The sequence below is a fragment of the Paralichthys olivaceus genome, chromosome 22 (genome assembly GCF_024713975.1).
Source record: "Paralichthys olivaceus isolate ysfri-2021 chromosome 22, ASM2471397v2, whole genome shotgun sequence".
Classification (NCBI taxonomy): domain Eukaryota; kingdom Metazoa; phylum Chordata; class Actinopteri; order Pleuronectiformes; family Paralichthyidae; genus Paralichthys; species Paralichthys olivaceus.
Genome location: NC_091114.1, coordinates 9,275,892 through 9,297,799, shown reverse-complemented (window position 1 = coordinate 9,297,799; position 21,908 = coordinate 9,275,892). Strand labels below are relative to the sequence as shown.

Sequence of the window (21,908 nt, the reverse complement as noted above, 5' to 3'; positions counted from 1 at the left end):
GGTGTATCTGCTGGGGAAACATTGATAGGGTTTTTTTTTCCTCCCTTCTCATTATTACACATCCATCAGGCCGACAGGTGCAAGGTATGAAATGAGATTGGACTTGTATAAATCGGCTCTGAAAGCCGGGCTGAGATTCTACAGGTCACTCCGCAGAGAGGCAGGTCTATTTTGGTGAATCCTGCTCAGTGTAGAGTATCTGCAGACTCTGACCTTGGAGTTCTTGTCAGTGTGTTATACGCACACACACTCTCTCTCTCTCTCTTGACGGGAAAGAGCAGCGAGGGGATTGTTCAACGGGCGGGAATAAAAAAAAAAAAAAAAGGAGTTGTCTTGAAGGTAAGATAAAGATTTCAAGGACTTGACGTGTTGTGAGAAACTTCTTTCTGGGTCAGAGTAGAGAACTAGTGCAGTGTCTCAATTGGGTGAATAATTTACAAGGTACCTGTGGGGCGCAGCAGTGTCTCTGCGACCTGAGTTGCTTTCACAGATACTGGAAGGGGACGAGTCACAAGCATTTAAAAGAACAAGCTTGGAAAAGATAAAATATAAAAGCCCTGCTCCCCCTTGGACCATGTAGTTTTTAATGAATAACTGAGGAGTTAACTTTGCAGTTTTTTCATACATATTGGTTTTAGCCAGGGGCAGTAGAGTTTGTTGGCTGAAATGATGACTATCACTATCACAGACATCAATAACAGCATTTATGTTTGCCAATATTTTGCGATATGATTTTTCTTTTACATAATAAACAATGTAGAAAAAGATTATTTGTATCTACATTTCACATGGACCAAATGTCTATTTTCTGAACTCAAGTCTTCAGTACATATATTGGCTGTGTTTGCAATTCATTTATAATAGGGGTTATGGGTGAACTGTATAATATCAGGGTTTGATTATGACATCTAAGGAGTTATAGCAAATATTTTGGCGTTGTAAATACTAAAAACAGAGCTTAAATACAAAACTAAAAGGGCAAAGCTACGGCTGGAAAATTAGAATCTTCAATAAGATAATGCATGCATGAAGCTGTTTTGCATTTCCTGCCGTTTCAAGCTTGTTAGCCCCAATATTACTTTTTACAAAAGTAAAATGTGAAGATAAGACAGTTATTTTGTACTGATATAGCCATTTGTAGATTATGAAACACAGCTTGGCTTTGTGAAGCAATGCAGCAACAGCTTTAAGAAGCTGTGAAGCTTCTTTAGCCATGATCACATGTTCAAGTCTTTCTTTTAAAGGAATGGCAGCTCCAGTTGTTGCCACAGACAGCTCTACAGACTGTATCAGGATACACATGCAATCCCCAAGTGTGCACTTGAGTCAGTGCACAAATGCATGCACACTTACATTTAGTCCAGTACCACCCACTCTCTGACCCCCGAGAACACTTAACATCTGTGCAACTCCATCGCCTGTCACCTAGACCCTTGTTTCCATTTCTGCTCATGTTTCCGATAAACAAACGCACCCCTCAAGTCTCTGCGACTTCCATAGAGGCTCCTGGGAGCAGCGTCATCATGAGTTAAATGAGGTTTGTCACCTCACTACCTCTGAGGTGAGCAGATGGCCTGCTGCTCACTTGAGCGAATGACAAGTGAGCAGCAGGACACTGACCGAACACCGCGTACACGCCGCTGCAGGTAAACACTGCACTTGAACTAAAAGTCGTATTTTTTTTTTTCTTCCAACAAGTAAGTCAGGCCTTCCCCGACCACTCGTGAGCGGGAAGTGTGATGTGCGAGACAAATCGCCACATTCCAAGTCCATATACAGTCAGGAAAAACTCCTGACACGAGTCATGTTTACCTTGATGAGTATGGTCAAGGCAAAAAGCAGTATGGAGGCTGAGGTCACATCAGGGTACAAGACAAAACATGTCTGTCATGTTTGTATGACAGTGTAGAGAGTAGCTCCTTAAACATTTTACAGGGAGTAAACCAGGTAGGATGAACATAAAGTGGAGGACTCACTAATGACAGGGACTAATCCTGAATTTGCTCCAGTGACACAGGAGAAGCAAACATACATTCCAAACAGGCAGGTAAAGAACAGGAACTGCACTAACTGAATCAATACTGTGGAAATGTTTTTTATTCATATAAAAAAACTTAGTAAAAGTAGCTCATTTTGAAGTTACACCCTTATATCTGCTGTCTATAGGGTCCTATTCAAACACTTTCAAACACACAATCATTATTTCGACATCAGAGACAGACGCGGCCGATGACCATCAAAGTGTTGTCCAAGTACTCGTAGCCTTGACGCACAATGATTTGGCGAGACACTCGGTTGTTAAGTACCCTTGAGTCAACCAGACGAGTTTACTGGATGAAGTGTGAACTGGTTTCACCTCCACTCCTGTCAGCTAAAATCAAACTTATATAATATTAACACCATCGACTTAGCTTTACAGCCTCCTTTAAAAGTTGGGTTCAGTTGAAGGGAACAGACACAAAGTGAGTGGGAGCTTCAGGTGCTTTGGATGTTTTTTAAATTTTACAAGCAGAAAACAACAGAGAGCAAATTATGCATCATGTTTCGCTTGAGCACAAATGTTTCAAATCAGAGTCCGAGACAGACCTTGAGTTTGTGTATCCCCAAAGCTTTTCCAGAATTTGATGGAACATGAGCTTTTTGTGTAGCACCCAGCAGCAATGACATGAAAAAGGCTCCACTGAGGGAGAGGTTGACAGATATATTGATCCATCTAGAAAACAATGACTGCAGGTGCCTAAGGCTGAGAGCCACCATTTCCACCTGGAGCTGTTTTCCCCCTACTGCGTTAAATCAGCTTGGTCGACCGGAAAGCAGCAGAGAGGAGCTTGTCATCAAATATTGTCGAGGACAATTTACAACCAAAGACATCTCTTGCAAGATTTATGCATGCAAAACAGCCGTAAAACGTCTGCCATTACACACAGGCTGCGAGATAGAAAGTACCAGCTAGATCTGCTGTCACACAAACCACATCATGAGGAGACAAATGTAAACCACTCTCAGGATCTTTCAAGTCCCCGATACGTCTCCGTCAGGGAAGCAGGTCAGAAAGCAGGAGCTTGTGGGAGAGTGGCCACTACATTGAACATTAAGAGCTGAGCCACAATCCATAAAGTGCCCATCTGCAGTGAAGTGTACTTCACCGTGTCTGATAACTGCTGAACGCATTACACATTATAGGCTGCTGACGATATCCAGAAAAAGGTCCTGACAAAAATCTGATATCCCTACATTGGCAGATTAAAAGTGCAAATGATTTCTGCAGTGGTTCCTTGTTTTTATCAGCATCATGTTATTTCCATGAAACTTTGTGGAGGGGTGTGACACGAGTCAAGGTATAAAAGCCATTATATTCCGGAGTGGAATATGCAAACATATCCAGGAATTTCTCTTTCCCAAAAGACTGAAAGACAGGTATTGGTACATGCTCTCTTAGTTTAACATGTAAAATAAATTTTTCATATCAGCGAATATCAGCAGACATAAATGCCGATACTGATAAGTCTACAAAAGACTCATATCAGCTGAAAGGGGTCGGGCTTGGCTACAAGAAATAAAGGATAAATTGTTTAAACTTTTGGATTTTTTTTGTCGCCCAGAGGACAGGACGTGCTAATAGTTTGTGCTGGTATTGCGTGAATGTGAAAAAATAATCTTTATCCACTCATTAACCCACCGCAAAAAATAATTTGTGTAGGTTATTGCTGTGTCATGAATTATTAAGTCTTGATATTGCTGACACTGATTCTACTTTCTAATTAATATAAATGAGTTGCCGTAAATTAACACTTCTGCGATTTGCATCTTGGGTGAAACAGACATGAAGGATCAATGGAGATGATTAAACTGTTGTTTCCACAAAATAACAAACCTCATTAACAGCAGAGGAACAGTGGACCTCTTTAAACTCTACAGGTGCGGTATCTGCCGGCCGCGGTTTGACGAGCTGCGAGCAGAATGTCTTAAAGTACCTGATCACTGAACAACAGCGTGCACAGAGATTAGCCATATCTGCGGTGTTCAGCACCTGCAGCCGGCTGAGCCGAGTCTTGGTAAATGGAGCAAACGCCAACATGCCGTCAGCGAAGAATGACGACTTCTGAGGGAATGGACGTCAAAGTGCAGAAGATACAGGTGTTTTTACTTCATATGTGGCGTTAAATATATACTATACTATACTACTCTGAACATGCAATACTAGACTTAATGAGGGAGCAAATCAGGATTCTTTTAATAGGCAATTATTTTCTATAAAGTATCAGAAATTAGTAAAATGGTTTTGTCTAACCAATTATTCAGACCGAATAGATTAAAGAAAAAGATAATTAAAAAGATTAAAGAGAAACCATGACGTCCACAGACAAATTCCCACATTTGCTTCATCAGCATTCCTGAGCAAACCACAAAAGAAATAAGCTCTTGTTAAACAATCAAGCACCGTTTACTAAAAAAAACCCAATAAAACAGAAGCTCATCAACATGAGTCATTCCACTGCAACACTCTGCTGAGTACACAGAAAGCTGGGAGGAGGCTCTGACTGCAGCATCAGTTGTGTTTACTGGTTTGTACACAGATAAATCCTCACAGACGTCCTGCATTAACATTTCCACTGCAGCAGTGAGAGGAGCAGTGACTGGGAGCCATAGATATACTGTAGATTCAGTGTGTTGCATTGAATTACACATTGAACAGGCTCTCTGCCCGGAGGTGCTTACTGAATACACAATTTTATGAGCCTCAGAAAAGAAGGTGGTAATGTGATGCGTCGCTGCCAAACACGCACAGTGACAGCAGAAATAATACATAAATAACTAGACATATTAAAAGGATTTCAGGATCTGCTTCAGCAATGTTGCCAGTAAAAACCTGGATCAAAAGCTGCCAACGCAGTTTTCAGCCCTTTAATTAGTGTATTATAGTGACTATATCAACATTTGTGTGACCTCATAAAACACTGCTTTAATTCTCTGATAGAATTGAAAGGAGTATTTGTTACCGTACAGTCACTAAATAAATATCACTGCACTAAAAATATGCATTTTGATACACAAAATCCAGATGACCACATAATATTCCCTGTACATAAACACTAGCAGTCCATTTTGTTCATCAAGAGCGTTTGTTAGCAGGATTACACCAAAAATACAAGAATACATGAAATTACGTGGAGGACCCGAAGAAGGACCAATAACATTTTGTTGCAACTCTGGATCAGGGCATCAGACCCAGGATTTGTTTTTCTGACTCCACAATGAGATTTTTAGTTTCTAACCCGAAAGTAAAACATGGGTCTGCAGTGCAGTTTTAAAGACATGATGTGGCTGCAGAAGTCCACAAACACTTGTCAAACCTAATAAGTCATCAGAAGAATAGTTTGGGCTTCAGTATCAAATGTAAAGTTTTGTAGGGTGCATTTCTTCAAACACTGAGTCTGGATTGCATGAGCAACAAAAGAAGAGCCCTGCAGGACAAAAAAAAAAAAAAAGCCATCGAGCCAAACAGCTGCTGGAGCAACCTTTATGAAGAGCACAGCTGATGTCATTAGGAAAAAGGTTAGCTCATTTGTTAATTATATTTGGAAGAAAGAAAACTACTTTTTTGACCTTAGATAGATAAAGATAAAGAATTCATGAGGGGGCTGGACGCGCGTCAAAGCTAAGTGGGGTCTTATTGGATCCCGCGCTGCACAAAATACGAGCACCAGCTAATAATCAATACACAGTGATAGATAATCGTTCCTCCCTAATGAACAAGACCCACTGAGGAGCTCGGACAGAGTTAACATGGTCACGCATCATTGCAGAATCCACATTCTTTTGTATAAATTATAAATACCATTGAAATATTTGATGCAATACAAAACCAGATCAACCTAATATTCATCTTGTGAATAAACATTTGTGGTGATTTTGTCTGTTGTAAAAAAAAAATAAAACTAATCACGAAAAAAATACATGAAATTAATAAATTAAAGACAGATCTAAATTTCTTGATTAATCTTGTCTTCTGTAAAATTTCTGGAAATTGTCGGTGAAACAATTAGGATTTCCTGGACGAGGAGACATTTCCAAATTGCTTGTTTTGTACAAAAGTCTGAAACTTAATATCGTCGGATAATTACTACACGCACACAAAAAGAGCAAATCCTCATGAGGAACCAGCAAATTGAGTAAATTTACAGCATGACAATTAAGTTTCTTTCTACTAATGCATAAACACAAAAAGATGATAATATCTCAAGTGTAATGTTTCAAGCAATTAAATATTGAAGCATCATTCAAAATAAAGAAGGGAGGGAATTGAATTCAATAAAAGTGGAGTTGACACTGCCAATCTATAGTTCAGACTATAAGTCTCAGGAGTAGCAGATGATGCTGGCGTGATTAAATCACATGGCTGGTGAAAGACGTCACAGTGTAAACACAGAGAATTAGCTAATTCTGCTCTACAGGTTGTATTTACAAAGGAGGGGCAGGAGAGGGAGAGTAGCGGAAAAAAAACAACTCCATTTTCCATTTTTTGGTGTATTATGTATTTATTACTTATGCATGTCTCAGCTCCACGTGTCACCTTTTGACAGACGACACTGATAACACAGTCAGAGTCCTGAACCAGGTGATAAATGAGGCCGTCCGCCTGTTTTTTGCTGGTACGAACCCTTCTCTGAAACATCGTTGACAGTAGCCTCGACAACGAAAGGTATCAATGCAGATAAGAGCCGAGTCGATATCCGAACACAGCGATGAATTGCTTATGACTTCAGTTTACTTATATCAGTGCAACAGCTCCCTTGGGAGGCTGCATGGAAACATACTGGATGTCTCCACATACTAAAAATCAATTTCCCTGCTTTGTATGCATTTTACAGAGAACTGAAACACGGTGTGTTCATCACAGTGCCGTGATGGATCATCAAACCGAACATATGGCAGGGTGAAAATGGAGCTAAACACATATGGAGATGCCCACTGCATTCAGTCTTTACTCATACTCATTACCAGCGTTAAGAATGAGGTAGAGCTTGTATTGAACAGGTCATTAAGGGAAAACTGATTTAATCCCCTTCATTATAGATCTACTGATGGGATGCGAAGGCACAGTACGACGTAAAAAAGACAACACACCACTGTATATCTTTATCATTACTCCTCCACAGGGGAAAAGACATTTTATCTACGCTCGGGTATACGACCGAGGGGATTAAGGTCGATGAAGGCTCTCAAACAAGATGCAGATAGCGGTGGCTTGCTTTATGTGTGCAGCTGAGCAGGGGCCTGAAATGGAAACTGCTTATTTCCAGAGAAACTCTTGCCCCCAAACAGGATGAGCCTCGGCTTCCAAGATGAACGCTTTAATTCTTCTAGAGTGGATTTTAATTGAAGGCTCTGAAATGATAAAATTGACTTTCAGCTCTTTTTCCAATGGGGCATTAGTATTAATGTTTGCTGGCAAAAGCTTTCACACTGCAAGACTTAAACGCTCAATTCTGAGATACTCATCACCCTTTTTTCTGTTAACACACACATTATGATTTTCACTTTTGTTGAAACTCTTCAGAACCAGTCCCGAAGGCTCTTAAGCCATTTATCGAAATCCTTATGAGGTCTAACATCTCATTACTCCTCCATTGAACAATGATTACTCACGAGTGCAGCCAATGTTTTGGGCCTTTTCACACCTGAAAGTCCAGCTCAATCAAGGGTCATGTCTCGGTAATCTCAATAAACACATTCTGTATGTGTAATATATTGAATCTGTAGCTCGGGACAAGATTTTGCAGCCTGAAGCTTTCTGGGGGGAACTTGACACCACGGCTCCATCCCTCAATTGCTAAAGACTCGAAATATGCAAGATGGTGGCGTTTATATCTGGTATATTTTAGCTTAATTTCTGAACTTGGGGACTTAGTGACCCATTGTCCCTCTTTATTTACAGCCTATGATCCAGACCCAGTGAGGTCTACACATAGCTTCACCCCCTTTCAACCTTGATCACTTCATCTTCTTATTGTACACGACAATAACTTAGTTCACTTTTCAATTTGAAGTCTCCCCTGATTGAAATGGTCATTTTTAGACTAATGTTCAGTTTTTGTTGGTTCCATCATAGATTTCCTTGCTGCATTTCCATCTAACTTGAGCGTGTATCCGACAGTGAGGGCTGGCGACGGCAGGAGGGAATGAAAAATGAGAGAGGGAGGAGGAAATCACAATGTACCAAACGAACCCATCAAGCCCAGGGACAGTAATGAACTTCTTCCGCTCTACCTCAGCCTCATCACTCAGCGTGATTGAGTGAGCGGTCAGCGTTGGATCTCACAGAGAGCAAAAGCAACAATGATCAGGAGAGTGTCACTCCGACATATTTACTGTCCCTCAGGCCGGCCGGGTGTTTGAATATGATGTCACAGCGAACACACAGACATCATGAATCTCCAGATATATTCTGCAGGCGACTGAATGGAGGGAAAAGGGGGCAGAGTATGTCACCAGGGAAAGGTAGATGTCATTTAAATGATGGTATATACTGTAGAGTGCTGCTGCTGCTTGAAATTGAGTTGGTCCAGGATTGAATGTGAAGGTGATATCTCACAATATCAGTTTTTTATTTATTTTATTTACTCACTTCTGAGACCATTCCGGTTCCAGATATCAATTTCGGGAACTCTGTTTATCTGCCAATTCATTTTAAAGCTGCAAAATGTGCCTTCACATATACACATACTACACACACTTTCACAAAAACATATGAAGTAGAGGGCTTCTCGCCTCCGGAGATTTCTGAGGGCCAACAACTCGGAGGATAGACAGAGAGAGAAAGAGAGATGGATGGATGAATGGATAGAGATGGAGAGAGAGAGATAGGTAGGAAGATAGATAGAACATAGTTTGGAAGATAGAAGATGAGAAGAGAGAGAGAAGAGAGATTGAAAGACAGAGAGATAAAGTGAGCGATAAAAAGAGAAAGACAGATGAAGAGATTGAGAGAGATAGATAGATAGTGAGAGATAGCTGCAAGGTCCAAGAGGGTCTAAAACGCTAGGTGGCATTTTGAATTGAGTTCAACCCATATATTTACATTTCTTTTTATGGTTTAAAAATGTATTTCATCAAAGAATAGTCATGTAATTTAGTTCAGATTAAGTGTGCAGTATAAATACATTGTAATAGCTGAACATAATGTATAATCTATAAGGGCAGTGCACTGACTTGCATCATGTCTGGGCTGCACAACACAATAATGCATTTACAACGTGATGAGCTGTGAGCTGAGGTCCTCAGATTTATCCTCAGATTCTCATTCCCAGCTCGGGAAACGCTCAAAATGTTCTGGAATTATAGATGCAAATCTTGGGTTTGAAAAAAATCACACATTTTGTGGAGCATCGATCTTGCCGACCAGACACCTGGCTTAGATATCAGTCTGTTTAGAAAGCTGCACAAAGCACAGTATCTTCTCCACAGATTTGGGCATGCTTGTTTTAAATACTGGGTTACTTTGATACATTTTAAATAAATTCACACAATAAATACACAAGCGCACACATCCAGTTGTATATGGTAATCTTATGGGAGTGGGTTATGTAAATCTGCGTGAGTAGGAGCCAAACGTCTTTCAATCTCTCAGGAGCAGTGAATGTGAGGCTAAGCAGAGCCAATGAGGGGGTAGAGTGCGTGTTAACAAGATGATGAAAGCCAGGAGAGACCACTGTACATGCACACGATTCATATCATCTCCAGCACAGCCAGGAAAATATTGTCGCTGTTTTATTTTGACTTCTTTCCCCTTGTAAAGTCCTTGAAAACTGAATTTTTTTCCCCCCTGGACAAAACCTGAAAGCACAGAAACAAAGGACACACTGAGCATCTGGGTGTATCTGGAGTGTGAACATTAATACTGGCACACTAAATCATTGATAGTGTGCCGGAGCAAATTCACCAAGGCCACCTTAAGTTGGCCGGCTAATAATGTGGCAGAAGTAGCCCTGAGCTTTGATGGAGAGGAGAGAGAGAAATATGAGAGGAGAGCGGGTTTACTGCTGTGTGGCTGCTTTTTATGACATGATTCAGTGCTCAACCACAAAGGTCCAGTAACTGCCATTGTTATGGAGCATGCAGAGACTATAGCAAGTGACGGAGCACTTTAAGGACTGTGGGGTTTAAGCACGGTGAGCATGCCATGAGCAGTGGCAGTGTGGAATAACATTTACTACCACGCGTGAAGCCACCTTTGGACAAACCTGTGTTTATTTAAAACTCATGGTGCCACGATAGGAAAGGTCTGTCACCTGTCCTGAGATGTGGCAGGAAAGAAATATATTCCAGTTAAATTATGACATGCTCATCGTGTCTACAACTTGTAATGCTCTAATTCTTTTACACACGACACAACTCTATTCTCTCTTGCAAAAAGCTATTTACTTAATCACTGCCTTGAAGAGGAGAAAAATAAAAACTTAGTCGCTGCCGTGGGAATGGGCAAATTACACCCACCGCCATGCAGTACAAATGATCATTAGTACTGTAATTACTGGGAGGCCATCAACTTTGAAATTCATCAGGAGAAGTGGATTGCCAGAAAGCCCTCCAAGAAATAACAGGAAGTGCATCACATGGGGATTTCGTGGTGGGTTAATTCGTTCGACAAAAATGTGGCACTCCCTCAATTGGGGAAGAGTCCGTGCCTCTTTGGAAACAATTGCAGATCACTCAGCACCGTTTGCATGAGTTGGGATACATGGATGATGTACTGAATGTTTTTTATAAACCAACTACTTTAATGCTCTAACAGTCTCTTTCAATAATGTAAAGATGCAGTGCCAGTCCAGCCCCGCGTACAAAAGTCTGACTGCGCAATGAACAAAAACCGTCACTCCAAAATAGGAGTTACTTAAGCAGGTTCCACAATGTCAAACAAACACACAGCAAGAACTCACGCCGACAATTTATTCTGGTGAGTGAGTCTGTTAGTGTTGAGATGGAGTTAACTGTCATAACAAATCGTATATTGTGCCATGCTAAAAAGCTCTGCAGGCCGGCCGAGAGCCTTCCCTTTTCCATGACCTCATTTTATTTGGTTTCTTGCGCGAGGCCTGGTCTGGTTTGTTGACCTAATTTTCTGGAGGGTCGCGCCTGCCGATGGACCGACATCCACAAACTGCAGCAGTTACTTATGAAGGAGAGGCGTCGTCCGCCGGGAGCGCCGACACTCTCTGCCCCCCCCTCACACCCCCTACCCCCAGTGAGAACAAGTGGGACTGGTGCAATTAGCCGTGCTGCAGATATAGAGGTTGCCCTTAATGTGTTGCTGCTCAGGTGAGACATCCTCTGCCTTGTTTTCCTGTGAAAGTGAGAAAATCCTAGAAGTGTCATTTAAAAAGAATGCTCTGGATTGTGTGGGTGCTGACGAGGGACTAAAAAGACACTGATTTACCCGCTGTGCGGCAAGAGAGGGAGCGTCACTATGACACAAGAATAACAGTGAGCTTTCTGTCTTATCAATGTTATTCTCCAAGGTCAAAGCAAACAAATTTAAATGAATTTAAAACGTATCACCTTTGCGCTCGCCGTCCGAAAAACTCCAGACTTTTCAAATGCCGATAATGGAAAACTTAGGAAAGGCTGCTGGTCCTGATTTAATCTGACAACTTTGAGGAAACAGATGTTTGAAGACGTCCTTGGTCCAAGAAAAGAAATGCCTGCTCTTGCTTTACGCCATTGTCGTTTATCATTGTCTGCAACTCCACAACCGACTGCAGAGAAGCGGCTGCACATGCATGCCCAGAGCGTGTGGAAGGTCAAGTGAGTTTTCATTGGTTTTAATATGGACGTAGATTCCGTCTTATTAGCAGTTAGAACGATCTTAAGATTTAAACTACATACTATAAAATACACAAAGTAAAGTTAATCTGTATCTAACAGTGTTGTTGAATCTCTTTTTGATAATGTGGCAAATAATTTCAAGGTATGCATTTTAATACTTGTGTCATCATCAGATTAAAATTTCTATTTGTACAACACTTAAGTTAATGACCAATAACCTGCAAAACAAATGACATTCACATCAGCCCCTGTTGTGCTTTGTGTTTAAGGCTCATGAGCAAATATTGACATGTTGATGTTGAAGGTCTTTATATAATGAATTTCACATCGGAAACACAGACTTTCTTCTTGTTAATGTTTCGGTAAAAATGAACATGAATGGTTATTGTCATAGTTTTAGAGACGGACACATCAGAACAGCTGCAGCAGATTGTTCAAACAGATTTGTGCTGGAGACTCAGAGGAGCTGGTGTTTCGTTCTGTTGCAGTTTGCCAGTTTCAAGCTATAAAATGTGACTTCCTCTGCCATTTTGGATGGAGCCTCCACCTTCAGCCATCTGTCTCTACAGTGCACTGTCCTTATCTATCCCGTCCACCGCTTCCCCTGCTAATTACTCCACGCTTTCTCTCTCGTCTTTACCCTCGTCTCAAACGTCTCCTCTTCACCTTCTGCCATGTATCGGCTCACAGATACCCCTCTCGGCCATGTTTCTCTGCACTGCCGGGCTTGAAACGTTGTTTCCACTTCCACAGCATGTAATCTTGCTCGCCATTCTTCGGCTCAACTGCAGGATATTGGCAACACTGGCACATAAACAGAAAACTTGGAGAGTTTTCAAATGGCAGAAAGCATTAAAATCCCCCTGGAAGGTGGGAATTACTCCCTCAGAGCCTCCCGGAGTGAGATTTTTATTTTAATAGCATTTCTGACTGAAAACATTTGCTGTTTCACATAATGACACAACTCGTTCTTCAGTTTCTCCGGAGTAATATGAGTCTGACTTAACTTTTTCCAATTTTACATCCAGAAAACAATAAAGCAAAAAAGAAAAACAGAAACAAGGCAATACGATATGAACCACTCCATCTCATGTTCATGTGTAATGACTAAAGCAGACCTTTTACTTCCTAATGGATTGTTTGTGCTGCAGTTATTGCTCCTCATTTATCATCACCATCTATTTGAGCAAAGCAGTAAATGTCAAACATCTCCCTCTCTTATAACCACTTCTGGCTGGTGTCTTAACACAAGCAAATATGGAGCAAATTAAACCTCTCACAACCAGAGAGTTAATTCTGTGTTTTTATTTTCAAGAAGTGCACCATGACAAATAAGTCCAATAAATCAAATGGAAACTGAACTTTCATTTGAACCGTGCTGCTTGTTTAACATGATGTGTTAAACCTAAGTTCCTTCACAGCTTTGTCATGTCTGTCTAAAATACACGTATGAACTTTATGACTATATGAGGTCACAATCAGGGGAAGAACTACTGCTCTAACAGTTGTCAGATCTATTCACAATAATATGAGGTCACCGTGACCTTTGACCTCTAAAATCTAATCAATTCATCATTGAGTCCATTTTCGAAAAAAACCCTGAAGGCCGACTCTAGAAGTCACGTTTAAGAGTCAAAAAACATATTTTGTGAGGCCAACTGTCGTCCATAAAGTTGTCACCGTCCACGCAGACAGTCAGAACTCATAGTTTTAACTTACATGCAGGTGGCTTGCAATGCACACAAGGAAAAGCATTTGAAAGCTAATGCATCCCCCGATCCGAACATTACATTGAATTGTTTCTGTGGCAAACGCTGCAAACAAAGTTAAAATGCCCTACCCCTCCACAGAATTTCATGGGAATCAGTTCAGTAGTTTTTGCGTAATCCTGCTGACAAATAAACAAACGCGGATAAAAACATAACCTCCATGGCAGAGGTGAAAATGTATTTTGTTAATATTCTGTCAAAAGACAATTAAACTGAATCTCTATCGCACTTAATGCTTCAAACTCTCCAAATAAAATTACAATCTGCTTGCAAATAAATTGTCACATCCACAGTTGCGGAACCCTACTGTCTCATCCAATCACAGGCAGACAGGTGCACTGTGGGACGGCAGCTTCACCGAGACGCTCCCAGTAGGACTTCTCAAAGTGACAGGTTGTTTCAGCCATCTGGGACTGTACCGACACCTCGCATTGGACTTGTCACCAACAGGGCATGCGACATGTTTGTCCTGCCAAAATGCAGCATCGGAGTCATGGTAAAGTTCCCTAATAGATTGTGTTTGGGACGTCTTGAGTTGATCTTTCAGTACTACTTGTCACATAAAAGTTTGTATATGAGCAAACCCAACTTCCCTGCACCAGCTGTCAGAAAAACTTTGCATTATGGTTTTTGCTTTCCTCAGATTTCCAAGTGATAAGAGTTTGAATTTCTGTCGCCTGCTACTGCGGTTTATGGTAACTACTGTTCTTCGATTGACTCCAAACAGCTGTTCCTGCTGCAGTAAAGATAACATTTTATTTCCCATGTGACAGATGTTCCAGTAAAGACACAAACAAAGCCAAATCATTAGAAAAACCAAGGGAAGAAAAATCATGGGCAATGGGGGGGTTGTAAAAAACACTGAATAAAGCAGTTTGACAGAAAATAAAAATAAAGCAAAGCTGCAAGCGGCGTTGAACGGGCACTAACATCCACATGCATTTTGGGGGTATGAGCAGTATGCAGGCTGACGCTACCACAAGACACTGTGCAAATTAGAAATTCATGTTAATCAATTCACTGGGTGGCGATGGAGAGCATGCACCCAACATGCATTTTGTTGCTGTGTAAACGCAAAGATGACAGCGACATGAGGTGTGCTTCCTGTTGCCGGTAGGTGGCACTGTGACTGAATATTGGCAAAGAGATTGAGGTGCAACACAACTTGGTCTACTGGGGGCAGTGAGATTGGACTTGTATTCCATACAATGGGAAAAAGAAGGTTTTGCATGTTGCCCTCTCTTCAACCATAAATATCCATAAATACCTAATAACAGTCGGCCTGAAAAACTTACATCATGGTTTTATTAGATGCTATCTCAGGGGGGAAATATACACAATAAGTAACATGGTTTTTTAGGCTTGGCAACGCTGCTAAGATTCTGCTTGACAAAGTGGAACGGGAGATAAATGAGACCAGGACAGAGACAGGTGTGTGAAAGCCGACTGACACATAAGCAGGAAAGTCGTCTCTGCCCTAAAGCATCCAAAGTCTCACAAGGTTTCACTGCACCGGGTATCAATCAGGAGGGCCTATTTATAGTGGGCCCAGGCCACCGCCACAATACAAACACTTAACTGAAGTAGGTTACCGCAAACAACGGCATCACCTGTCGACATGAAGAGAAAGGACGACGTGAAGAAAGGAAGGCGGCCGGGTGAAGGGGAAACAGCTTCACAAATTTGGCTAAATTAATCTGAAGCTAGTGTCGGAGCATTTTCGTATTCTGCTCCACTAAACTGGAAGTATTGTTCAGACTTTCTTGGCCACAACCATTTTTGGTTCAGTTTATAAAACGTGAGACGGTCGAGAAAATCCTCAAAGTTGTTCATGAGCTTCAATAATATGATGATCAGCAAAGATATTCCCTTGCAATAAACAACAGGGAACAGGGTTTGTTTTTCAGAGCTGAAAGAACAGCTATCAGTGGGTTGCATTATGGGAAATGAAGGATCAGTCATTTTAGTTGCAGCCTTTACTGATTTGATTTGGATCAATTTGACTTTCAAATTTCCCCAATTTTGTGAAAAATAAATCCACTGATTTGTCCGTGAACAGAAATGTATTCACCATCAAGTTTCATAATTTATCAATCATTATTGTAGGGCTGCAACTAACAGATGATATTCTATGAAACGTTAAAAAGAAATCAAAATATCCCCTAAATATTCGGTTCGCAATGATACTTGTACTTGAATCACGTGATTGTTCAAAAAGTAATTGATCACTCAGCTAATCGTTTCAGGGGCTGAAGCAGGTCACAGGCCCACACGTGGCTCCCTCTCAGAACAGACAGTTCCCACGTCTGTGGAAAAACACCTGCATGCGGCAACAGATGCATCTTTAATGGCCGGTATAGAATGGGTTCCTGGTATAGCTCTGACAAAAGGACGCGGCTTGGTTGCAGCAGTGACCAGTCACATGTTGAACCACCCGCGCTGTGTCCAATTAGGGGGATGGAGTGTGAGTGTTATTGACTGTCAACGGGCTACTTTAGGGCTGTTGTACAAACAACACAGTTCGCTGGGGGTTGCCTATTGTCCAACTAATCCCTCGCTGTTAGCCGCTAATCCCTGTTTATCAACACATGGGTGTGGGCTTTAGCCAAGTCTGAGAAAGAGAATGCCGGGGGTCACCGATGTGTGACATAATGGAAAGTGCTTCTTCAGTCATGTGTGCTTGGGCTGAGTGATATTTGAGCCATTTATAGAACTGTTATGGAGAGTATTAACTCTCTGTTGCATGAATTATGATTATTGTATTGACTTAAAAGTGCTTAAATAGTGGAAATATAACAAAAAGTGTAATCGTGGATAGTGGGCTACGTTAAAAAATATCCTTTTATTGAAATGAAGACATAACAAATCAATTGTATGCTTAGTCAAATGCAGTGCCCAGACTTTATTTCTAATTTCTCACTGGTATTTTGAATATATGACATTAATAGCATTGTAAAAAAAGATGGCTACATACAGATACCCCCCCCAGCTTGTCAAAGTAAACAAAAACGTCTAGTGAAGCAGATGAACATGTCAGTGCTCCTCTTAATGCATCTCCCCTTCTCATTTACTGATATAGGACATCATCTATATATAGATGTAAGATTGTGAAAACATATATCAATGGAGAAGAAGGTGTAAATAGGATTTCCGGGTCATCAAAGAATGTTTGTGATATGGCAGCACTATGCAATAGAGGGTTAACTGCAGTGCACAGTCAGTGCAGACCTTTTGTGCTGTTAACAAAGTATTGACAGCTACAAACATATTCTCTGCGCTGACAAAATATTAACCTGATCACTGGAAAAACTACACGAACGACTTATCGGAAACTCCAACAGAAGACGATCCAGCTTGTGTGACAACAGTCGCTCTCCACAAGAATGCAGACAGGCAATATGAGAAACATGCCGGCCGATGCACCTCTACACATTAGCTGTAAACAGTGTGTAGTGTTCTCTCTCTGGCTGTCACCAGAGCAGTGAATAAGATTAATGCGAGGGAGAAGCATCCCTGTTGGATCCATTCTGCAGCAGCCATTTCAACCACATATGAATCAAATGCATGGGGGACATGTCTGCGTCACAGCCAGCCGCCGGTCCCTGTTGGATCGCTCCTCTTGCTCTATCTTCCACAGTGAGAGGCCGCACGCTGCCTCGCCTTCCCCATTAATCCATCATTGCCTTTTCCCATTTCCAACGTAGCCCTACAGAGGCCTGCACTTTTGACCGAGGGGGAAATAGATTAAAATAGATTCAAGTTGGTTTACTGATGATACACGCCAGATACATGTCAACATGGGTTTTATGTCTGTAGAAAAAATTTTAAAGAAGACGTAGGGGGCCGAGGGGGGCAAGTTATGTAACCGATGTGCGCCTGAATAATGCTGGAAGCACCTACGACAGCTGCAGCCCCGGGAAGGAGAGGCTCTGGGACTCAGCCCGTTAAGTAGCATTTTGCGAATGTTCTTGGAGACTATGGCTGCAGTCAAAATAATCTCCTTTCCTGAGCACTGTTCCTTGACCCGGAGGGAAAACATCAAGGAAATCTGACTCCACTTAAAAACAGACTGTTGTGCACAGACTGTACAGACACTACAGTTACGTCCCCTGCCCTCAACAGAACGACACCTCGCTGAGAAAAAGTGTTTTTAGTTCATAGACATGGAACATTTTACCATCACTTACTCACAGGAATCAACAACTCAAAAGGTTTTATTTGAAAAATAATAAAACGAACAGAGCTTAAATGTTGAAATAATATAATAACTTGAGGTAAGGGGTATATATGGACATACATCAGTTCTGTCAGGAGAATAACAGCAGAGTTTCAGTTTCATTTAGAGAATTAAGCTCTTATTATGGTGGCCGCTCAAATTTCTGATGAAGACAATTCAGACGACCGATAAGAAGGTGACACCGTGAATAAGATTCTCCAGGTGTTGCTCTGCTCGATACTTGAGGAGAGGGCAAACTTTAAAAATAAAACCCTCATTAAGCTACAACAGCACGGAGCATAAACTATGCAGGGACAGATGCACTGATGGGATTGGAGAGTCTCTGCCAGCAGCACTTCTGTCTGCAGAGGAGGCTTAAAGAACAATAAGATTCAATACAGCCCATCGTACTATGAAGAGCTGCTATTCACTACTTTTTACACGTATTGATTGGTGTCTGCATTTAAAAACAATACTATTCATCTCAATGGTTACTCCGCTTCAAGCACTACTTCACTTCTTCAAAATAAAATGCTGGCATTCATGAGTAAAACATATTTTATGGTGATCCTAAAAGAGATTTAAATTAAAGGAGAAAAGGGGAGAATGGAGCCTTGGACACAAAATCCATTTGAACTTGAGTCAATTTTGAGACGCTTGAGTTTTTAGTCTTACAACAAACAAAGCCTATTGAATTTTCAGTATTCTGGATGTTTCTGTGCTCTTTGAAGGACGAGACCCTGAAACGCTGAAAAACTCAAGGTGATGAGATTCTGCTGCTTTGTCTCCAGTCGGTATCAGGCCAAGCAGAGCAGTGGGGCATGTAAGTGGATATGCAGAGAGAGAGAGAGGTGGGAAACAGCATGTCCAGATTGCATGTCTAAAGATATGTTGATCTGGCGGAGCTGAAGAAAGTATCGACTGGAGAGCATAAAGGTGTAGCGGCTTGAATCGGAAATAAATGGAAATACATATGTTTTATACAGGTGACATACCGACAAAACGCAGTATAAATACATGTACTGTGATATGTAACAAGTGGTATTTGCTTATATACTTTGTCACATGTCAGTACTGTGCCACCATCAGCAAAGATCCACATCCAAGCAAAGCGGGTGCATATGGGGACGTTGAATTACTACTGCAGTGCAGACACTCAGAGGATTTATGACAGTGTTGAGAGACATGTGACGTATCCATGGCGACTGCATAGCTTGCCTTTTGTATTGCGTTGTATATAACAGTCACATTTAAATATGATAAAGCCTGGTGCACATCCACAGCATGCTGCATCATTACCAACACACATTTGTCATCTTTAAAGTGCCTCCAGGCTGCAGTTTGACGCTGCTGCAGAAAAAGTGATATTCTTATCATGCGACGTTCTTCTATACAAATAAAAGGAGTCGTTTATCATTTAGCACTGATTGTTGCAGATCCAGGATTGGGGCTGCGTCCACATTGGTGAGTCACGGAGACAGCTGATTGTGGATTACATACAATATGGTTACTCACATATACCATTATCATAACAACTGCCACTGCTGTTACCTTCATCTCTCTCAGACATTTTCTTCTGTATAACTAAGCTACTTTAAACACTGATACAGATTTCACCAGTACAAAGGTGGTTTTTAGTAGTTTTTCCACTTGTTGAGCCCCATGAGGCAAATTCTGATTCATGAATATGGGACATACAAATAAAACTGGAATTATTAAAGTTACTTTAGATTTAAATTGGCAAAATTCAACATTATATTCAAGGCCCTGCTGCTGAACTGATCCACATGTAACGAACTGGAGATCATCTTGTTATTCTGTAGCTTGCTGCCCTCTGCTGGTGGTAGAAATAAGGTGCAGTGGATATGTCAAAAGCAAAAGCGTCACAATTCCTGGAGAGTAATTTTAACAACAGCATCACAACTGCAAATTGCAAAGCTTTATCAGGCAATAAAAAACAAAACTTACTCATCAGATGAATGTAACAGTTGTATGAGAGTAAGATGCACATGAAAAATCTCTCGTATTGAGTAAAAAGTCTGCTTTCCCCTCTGAAATCTTTATTAATAAACTTGTTACGTACAAATTTATCTCCAACAGCTCTATGTCATCAATCTCCTCCGTGGGTAAATCAAGTGACCCATTTGAGTGCGTCACAGAGACAGCAAGGATATGCAAAACACTCTCAGAGCAGCCGTCTGTCCCGGGGACACAACACAGGAGCTTGTGTATTTCGAGAAACACCTGCTCTAGTGAGCACGCTAATTTTCTGGAGGCTGCTCCAATATCCGGAGGGTGCTTATTGCCACCTGGCAGGTTTATAGTGTGATTATCTGCACACTGGGAGGTTATTCTAAGCGACGCCAGAGAATTTGATTATTAGTTTGGGACGCCCCCTAAGAAAAAGAGGCATCAAACCAAAATTATGTAAAATTATCATTAACGTGTGCACTTAAATCCACATTTTTCTTAATGTATGTTGTAAAAATAGACAATAAAATGAGGAAAAATGAAGAAAAGTTGGTAAAAAGTTATTGGCCCCGTTAGTGCTATATATTCCTGTGTTTCTGTTTTACCCATCTTGATTTAAAGTGGTATGAAAATGCAGGAAAAAGAGGCTTCAAATGCAAATAATCTCTTAATTAATGCACTTTCTTGACGTCTGTTGCAAATACAGACATTACACAGAGAAAAACTTCTTTCCTTGCGGTTCCTGCAGCCACGCCCCAGGACAAGGGAGTAAAAAAAGAGTAGAAAAAAGAACGAAAGCCCACACAAACGCTCCGACACAAACACCTGGGTCCAGCTGCGGCCGCCAGCTTGCATGTTATTAGTGGGACGGGTTCAAGTGACAGCTGTGATAAAGGCCAATCAGAGGCAAAGTAAGAGAAACGACACTGATTACGTGATGTAAAAGCCACATCTGCCCTAATGACTCCGGCCTAATCAATACAAAATGAGAAAATCTTTCTTTTTTTTAATGCTTCTTCTCTTATTCATGAAGAGAGCAGCGTTTTTGGGGAGTTGCTGTTTTTCCCCCTGCAGGAGAATCTTCGCTGCAGACGTCATTTAGGGATCCCTACAGCGAGACTCATGACTGTTTAATAGCCTCCTAAATCATGACGCAACACAAACCCATTTGCCTGCACGGCTGGCGGGCCACATCAGTGCGGGACAGCACCTGACATTTTACACAAAGCTTCGGGTTTGACGGTTCTGCTCGACACGCGATTTAACACACTCGTGGGGATTAAGGACGTGGAACCGATAAAGGGCAACAATTGCGGAAAGAAACTGAAATCTCAATCTGCATCTCTTTTAAAGTACAAGAAACATGATGATACAAGAAAAAGTGAAAGAACAAGAAAGAGTTAAGAGTTAAAATGAGCACTGATATAATTCTACAAGGGTTTAACTCCTGCTCGAATGTATCTAAATGTGATTTAACGAATGTTTTCTCTCCCTACAACACTTTACCTTCTCTTTCAGTGGCTGAGACACTGAGCTGTAAATCCTATTCTATTAGGCTATATGGCCATTGTGAATATATTGTATAACTGGAGAAGTAATCAATAGATCTGGGTTTAAAGTGGATTCATTTCCTCAAGCTGCAGACTGTGACTCACGTTCCAACCATGGTTCCAACGCATTCTGGACATTTTTCACAGCAGTAAAATCATAAATTGCTGTTTTCCTATCGGGTGAAAGGCAGAATGATCCATACAATGTTAATGTGTTAGTCTCTGGGTGGGTGTGTGTGTGTGTGTGTGGGGTCAAAGGTCAGGGTAAAAAGTGCAGTTAACGCGAGGAATGCAGATTCTGTGCAGCGGTTTTTCACACGCACACGATTTAAACGCAATTTGGTGTTCTGTGTTTTATCCAAGGACGCTTCGGAATGCAGAGTTGAGGAGCCGGGGATCGAACCAACCCTCTGGGGTGACCCACTCTACCTGCTGAACCACTGCCACACCCAGTGATGAATGGGTGCAAGCATGTGATAAATATCGACCCTACATTCAAGGTTTGCCCCTAGTAATTCACCCAGGGCTGAAATCCACCGACAGGTATGTTAATAATGAATTTATCTGTTAAATATT

General features: G+C 41.3%; 1 protein-coding gene across 2 annotated transcripts in view; it reads right to left on the bottom strand.

Moving 5' to 3' along the window:
- kcnip4a (potassium voltage-gated channel interacting protein 4a) overlaps positions 1-21,908 on the bottom strand; it is a 121,620-nt gene that overhangs the window by 85,008 nt on the left and 14,704 nt on the right. The gene's annotated exons all lie outside the window — the stretch shown is intronic.